This window comes from Onychomys torridus, chromosome X (genome assembly GCF_903995425.1).
Source record: "Onychomys torridus chromosome X, mOncTor1.1, whole genome shotgun sequence".
In the NCBI taxonomy this organism is placed as follows: Eukaryota; Metazoa; Chordata; class Mammalia; order Rodentia; family Cricetidae; genus Onychomys; species Onychomys torridus.
In genome coordinates this window covers 69,307,837-69,315,370 of record NC_050466.1, presented here as the reverse complement: position 1 = coordinate 69,315,370, position 7,534 = coordinate 69,307,837, and positions in this window count along the sequence as shown.

Genomic DNA, 7,534 nt, shown 5'->3' with positions numbered 1-7,534 from the left:
TTTCTCTTCCAGGCCAGCGCCCTTCACCCTTTTCTCCTAAGTAGCAGGGACTCTTCAAGGTGATTCTTGTGACACCCCCCCCCCCCCCGACACACACACACAGCTGCTAAACTCGAGGGCTTTCCTCACTGGGTCCACTTGTCTCTTCTAAAACCTTTTAACTCACCTCCATCCCAGAAAAATCTCTCTTCATATACAGTGACACAGACAGGGCCCTGTTCCCTCAAGCTCCAGAGGACACCAGGATCCACTACCTTGTCACCAATTCCAGACAAATGAGGTATCACCCCATAAGCTCTTCTTTTCCTAATTAAGGCCATACAGAGCCAGAGGCAAAAGTACCATAAAAAATATCCAGGTAATAATCAAAAGGTATTTACATTCCCAGACCCAAAAGTGTCTGGGCTCTACAAAAACAGAATCTAATGTAACAGTCTATCACTGTTCAATGCTCTCAGCAATTGATCACCTGTGTTTTCTAAATGCTAAACTCACACAGGAAACTCTAACAACTTGTCTTAGGTAAAAATTAAGCAGAGTACTAAACACTACCATGGTCACTAATTTTCTCATGGCTGCTTAACATGTTCAAAATCATTCCCAAGCTCCAGAAACTAGCTTAAATCCACCTGGACAGGCCAGATCTACTTCAGATAAGTGCCAACTCCCCTGGTCTGGGAACACTCGAAAGAAAATAATAATAATGATTCTTTTCTCTCTAAGCTTTTCCTGTGTCACCAGTATCCTGTCAGGCAAAAGGTTCCAGGCCACAAAGATGGGCAACTCCAGAGCAACAGATGACAGCCCATCATCCCAAGACTTCAGAAGCTCCCCTCTCTATTCCCCCCAATAGCCAACCAATGCCCACCAAGTTGGCTGGAAGCAGTTTTGGGGAGAAACAACGCCCCATACCCACTCATCTGCCATCTTTTATAAAAGCAGAGTCCAGGATGATAGGAATTCCAACTACGCCCCCATGGTCGTGCATGCCCGGCAGGACACTTAGTCATCTCCGCCTAGTCATTTCCAGGTCACACTCCTGCATGACCCATGACCCATGGTTACATGGTCATGTAGTTTCACAGACGTGACTGAGTGATCTATGTGCATGTGTGGAATAGCCACATGTGTGCAGGTATGTCCTGGCCTTTATAAGGCGGGCCCCATGTTTCCCCACCCTCTTTCTCACATGCGTCCTTCCACAGGCTTGATCACATCCATCCCTTCCTCTTTGTCTTGATAAAAAAAACACCACCAAACCCCTCCTCCAGGGCCACAAATATAAGACCAAATTCCTCTCTTCCTTACCCTCCTTCCTGTCCTCCCATCTCCCCACTGCCGCCCCCCTTCTTTCCCAATGCCTCAACCTACACACTGGCCTAACATCCCCAAATTGTCCCCGGTTTCTTCTCATACTTGATCTCGCCAGACTCCTGCCTTCCCACCCATTTCATTTCTCAGTCAGCACCAGATACTAGAAAAAATTTTTAAAAAGGCTGAGGAGGATCCCCACACTCCGCTACAGAAATTGGTGAAAATGGCTTCTAAAGTTTTTAATGCTCGAGAATGACAGCCAAGTCAAACCGACAGACAAGGCTGCAACAGAATACACTCCAGCCAGGCAGTGGTGGCGCATGCTGTTAATCTCAGCACTCCGGAGGCAGAGATCTCTGTGAGTTCGAGGCCAGCCTCGTCTACAGAGTGAGATCCAGGACAGGCAGGGCTACACAGAGAAATCCTCTCTTGAAAAACAAAAAACAAACAAACAAACGAAAAGAATATGCTCTGAGCCCAAGCCGTAGCAGCTGCTCTGAGGCCACCAGGGCCCCAACAAAGGGTACTAGGGAAGTCAGCCATGAGACTCCATCCTGCTGGAGCTCAGGCCAAGTCAACTCCTCCCAAAACTTGCTTCAAATGCAGAAAGCTGGGCCACTGGTCATGGTATTGCCCTGACCCCAAGCCACACAGGAGACCATGCCGTCTTCCCACAGCCTGGGCACTGGAAATCAGAATTCGCCCCGTGTAGGCTTGTCCTCTATGCCATGCCATAGAGGTCCAGCCTTACCAACTCTGACAACTGAGAACTCCTAAGCCTGGTGGATAACTGATGCGGCCTAGACCTGCTGACTCCCATTCCCCTCTCCAAGCCTAGAGTGACCCTGCAGGTAACAGGTAAATCCACTGACTTTCTTTTGGACACGGGAGCTACCTATTCTTTTTTGACATCTCACTCAGGTCCTACAGTTCCCCCACCAATTTCTGTCATGAGGTGGACGGGATCCCTTCCTTCCCACTTAAGACCCTGACACTTGCAGGGCGATTCTTCTCACACTCTTTTTCTGGTCATACCTGCTTGCCCTGCACCTCTGCTTGGTCGCAATGTTCTCAGCCTTTGTGGGGCCACACTCACCTTGTCCCCCACACTCTCCTGAGTGTTTCACCTGTCCATTCACAAGGGCCCTCCAGATATGACAGCCTCTGCACCAGCTTCAAGGACACCAACCAGGCAAGGATTGGCAGGTAGACCTCATTCACATGCCCACACCTAAATAACTCCATTACATCCTTACTGTGGTTGACACCTTTATCCTCAGGAAAGGTTGAGAAGGCCAATGGACTCATCAAACAACAGATCACCAAGTTCTCCATTGAACTCAGAAACAGCTGCCTGAGGTCTCCAGGATGACAATTAACTGAATGCTCCTCCACTCACACCTCTTCCTCATGTCACCTCATGCCCACAGGAAGTAATCAGACTTGAACCTGCGTCCCTATACCCAAAGAGTCTGGAATGTTTGGGTTGGAGTTCCACCTCAACCCCTAGCACCCTGGCATCCCTATCCTGAAAGACTCTGGAATGTTTAGAAGGAGTCTGGTGGAAGATCCACCTCAACTCCCCTCCCCTATCTCTTTCCCCAAACCTGCCCCCTTCAAAGCCCACCAAACACAGCACTCCTCCAGAGTCTCAAAACCACTCGCACAGGGTGTATAAGCTGCATCCCAGAAAACAGACATGTGGTTTTTCCAGCCTCTCAGCCCCATCTCTTCTCTGATCTGGACTCTCCCAGATGTCCTTGCCTCTGGCTATGCTCTCCCATGTGTCTGCAATAAACTATCTCCTCCACCATCTAGGAGCAGTCATAGCCTTTCCTTTCCTTTTTCTTTTCTTTTTTTTTAATTCAGAAGGCATGAGTCAACTGCCCTTTGTACAATGTGGATTTCAGTACAGATAGATTACAAACAGTTGCTATGATAACAGATCTAAAACTTTTATCTCTTTTTGTAAACTTCAAAATGTTCCTGTAAGCCTCAGGGAATGGACTTGAATCAGCCTCTCCCAGGTCAACCGGACTCCAGATTCTCCTGTCAACCAACAGCCTAAGTTTTCCTGCCTACTGCCTATTCCTGGGGGTGGAATCTCTCCCTGTTTCCCTGGTCTTGGGACTCCCCTCCCCTAGACTATGGGCCTAGAAGTTTCAAATGTATATCCAAGATTAAAAAAAACAAATTTCCCTAAACTCCTTAAGTTTACCTTCTCTTCTCCAGCAACTGTAGACTTCTCCAGCAACAAGCTTAGGTGTTTCTTCAAAATCTGCATCCCAGACAGCCTCAAAGTTGCTAGCCCTGGATGCTCCTGCAGAGCCTCACAGCCAATGAAGCAGCCTGCTCTTCCTGTACTTAGCCAGCATTCCAGATTCCAAGGGTTGGTTGTACTTATTTATTACTATCAATTTTTTGTTCATTTACTTAAATTTTTTTTTAAGACAGGGTTTCTCTGTGTAACAGAGTCCTAGTTGTGCTGGAACTCGCTCTGTAGCCCAGGCTGGCCTCAAACCAGAGGCAGAAATCCACCTGCCTCTGCCACTTGAGTGCTGGGATTAAAGGTGTGCACCACCTGGCTAGGCTGACCTTTTTTTTAAAAGTGATCAATGACATTTGACAAAAAGTATAGAAGGTGGGTGACCTGCCTGCCGTGCTGTGCACTTCATTTTCCTCACAATCCACATGTACACCCTGAATAAAATTTCATGCAATGTTCTTTGGAGATTGGAGGGGTGGGCAGTGTTTTATTTTTCTGTTTCTTTTGAGACAAGTTCTCACCATGCAGCTGTGGTTGGCCTGGAGCTCACAGACATCCCCCTGCCTCAGCTTCCTGAGTGCCAGGCTCACAGGTGTGTACCACACACCCAGCCTTTTTGTAAGATTTTAGGTGAGGGTCTGGGGTCTGCAATGTTTCCTGGCTTTTTTAAGTTTATATTCCTTGACCCTGGGCTGCAGCCACCAAGGAAATTACCAGGAAGAAAAGAAAAAGGAATTTGCAGATATTTTCACAAGAAACCAAGGTGGCATCTGCAGAGATGGATGCTGAGTCAGGGCAGGGAGGGGAGATAAAGTTACCACAGAGGAGGTAACTGCCCAAGGGAACCTGATTCTGCTGAGGTCCAAGCTGTGACCCTGAACATCCAGGGCTTCAAGGAGGATCTGAGACTAGGGGGATGTGTGCAAGTGTCCACAAGGCTTGTCCAGGGTGGATCCACAATAAAGACTGGATAATCCACAAATCTAACAGGAAAAAAAAAAACAAAAAACAAAAAACGGGTACAAATCCAGCCATGAAATTGTATGTATGCAGCCTTGTAAAGGCAGGAAGCTCTTAGAAACTAAATACATGAGTGAATGAATGAATGAATGAATGAATGAATGAATGATTAAAAATAATAAATTATTTGTGGGGCTGGTGAGACAGCTCAGCAGTTCCGAGTACAGGCAGAGGACCCAGGTTTGGTTCCCAGTGCCCACACAGAGACAACTCCAGAATCCCCATCTCTGTGCTCAAGGACTTTCGATTGTTTTAGAAAACAAATTCAACTTCTGTTGTACAACAGATGCAATTTCTGGTGTTACAAACTCTGAAGCTTTGACCTCCCAGCTGTTTCAGTTCCCACTGACACCCAAGATTGAAGACCCACCACAAACACGCCCCCAACAGGTAATTTGGCACCCCACATAAAGCAAGTACTTAGTTTCTCCCAAGCACTTGAACTCCACCCACCTGCTTGTCAATCACATGTACCTGACAGCAGTGAAACCCTAAGGGTTTGTTGACAAGATGCATTGACTAACACTACACCAAACCCACAAACCCTTCTTAAACATAGAGTTTTAGTCTACGGAAGACTCAGTTCTTGTCCTTTCTGAGGTTATTACAACTAACTGGGTAAGGTGCTCATAGCTCAGTGTGTAGGGTGCTTGCAGATTAGTGTGAAGGGTGTGTGTAGCTCAGTTGGTAGGGTATTTACCTAGCATTCAGGAAGGAAGTTAGCAGTTCACGGACTGAACTCAGGCTGTCAGGCATGATGTAAGAGCCTTTACACACAGAACCATCCAACCAAGTTTTTTGTTTGTGAATATTTTAAGACAGCACCCAGGTGGGTGTGCTAGCGCACTTATGAAGCTGAGGCAGAAGAATTGCTGCGTTTGACATCAGCCTGAGCAAGGTAGCGTGTGTTTTGATTTATTTCCTGTTGCTGTGACAAACTCCTTTACCAGTAGCAAAGAAAGTGACTTTTATTTAAAAACAAGAACCCTCTAGAGCTTACTTGCAACTTCATTGCCAAATACAGGAACTGAACAAAGGGTGGAAAGCAGCAGCATTTTCCCCAAAAATCAAGGATAGGGAAGAGAAACCAGGGCCACCCATGAGGAGAAAAAGGCCACTCAGAAGCTGGAAACAGCTGAAAAGATCCTCCCTGGGGCCTGACAAGGAAGCCACGATGTGAACCCCACCCATCCCGCACCATCTGGGGGCCCCTGTGACATCCTGGAACCAACCCAACCTCCACTCTTTGATGTCACCCACCCTTCAACATCTTGGATCTCATTCCCCCTCTGCCATCTTGGATCCATCACTCTATCAAACAAACTATGAGTGCTTTTCCCACTGAGCTAGAAGCACAGTACCCATGCGCCTCTCCTCTAGCCCCATAGCCAACCCTTGATTTCCCATGTTTCCTTGGATTTATTTTTCTATATTTCTACCATATTCCTGGTAGGAGCGGATTCATTACCACCATGAGCCCTCTGGGGTCTGAACAGCACATGCTCTGCATCTGAGGCAGTTTTGCTTCAGTTATCAGTGGCTGGTGTTTGGTTTTTACCAAACTTGCTTTGCAAGGCAGAGGTCGAGCTGCCAATAAATAATACATAGGATCACGACGACGTTTGTTCAGGCCAAAGCAGGAGCTGCTTTCAGGTGCATGTTCAAGTGCTCTATGACCCTGGGTGACCCCAGCTTCACTGGTGCTGAACCTCTGAGACCCTGAAGCCATATACCCATGGGGCATATGTCAGCCAACTTGGAGAGGGCTGGGTCCACAAAGTCGTCGTTGGTACTAAGTGATGCTTGGGAACCAAACAAGGCTGTAGAGAGCAAAACACGAAGAAAAGAGACCCACTGTATGACAAGGAGGCGAGGAGGACACAGCGACAACAGGGCAGCCCTGGGTACTGAGCCTGCAGCCCTCCCTGGGTACTAGGCCTCATATCACCCCTGGGTTTCAGGAGGATGACACCTGTTATGGCGACCACTGACTCTAGGCTGAGTGGGATGTGCACACACAGAGGAGTGTGGGTAGTGGTGCACACTGGATGGAGCAAGTCTGGCCATCCTCCTGCCTCAGAAGTATGTGTATATGATTCATGTGGGCGCTGGAATTTGAGCTCAGATCCTAATTGCTCAAGCAGCCAACCTCGAAGATTACCTGGCTGTATCAGATGGTAAATGTTTGTTGAGTTGAATAAATGCTTTTGTCATCATGAAACCAAAACCAAAATAATAGCTCTGTGCATTCGGACTAGTGAAGTATCAGGTCCTAGCAGGCACTCAGTGTTTACTGAATAAATAAATGTTGTTCTCAATATGAAACAATAAAAAATAAGCCAGCACCTTGCTTTCAAGGTCAGATGTACCTGCCACCCATGGGCACCATCAGGGCACCTGCTCCTGAGTGGAAGATACCTTCTTTATCCCTGTCTCGGGGCCCCTTTCGGCCCTGTGTCTCTCAGGACCCTGTGCCTCCTAGCTAACAACAGGGTTGTGCCACGCGCATGCTCTAAGCAGCAGCCGGGGGAACCACATTCTTTGCATGCCAGGCTCAGGGAAACACTGCCCACGCCTTGCAGGTGGTGGCTGTGGCCTGAAAAGCACCTTGTTCTCAGCACTCCCTGCGAGTCCAAGAGTGTATGATGCCCTATAAGAGGTCTCTGGAAATCCTGTCTACCTAGGAGTCCTCGGGTTTAAGAATAGCAGGTGCCACGGGTCCATGGTGAGCGGGGCCGGGGGACTGCGAGGTGCTTACAGCGCTCGCCCGACAACATCATAAATTCAATCCCCCAAGCCTCGAGAAACTCTCCTGGAAGCCTTGCCCCACCTGAACTCCTCCCCCTGGTGCCTCCACCTCTCTACCTCTGCGGCTCTGCCAGGAACATCCGCAGCTGGCAGCCGGAAGTCCCTGCGCCTCTTCCATTTCGCTTC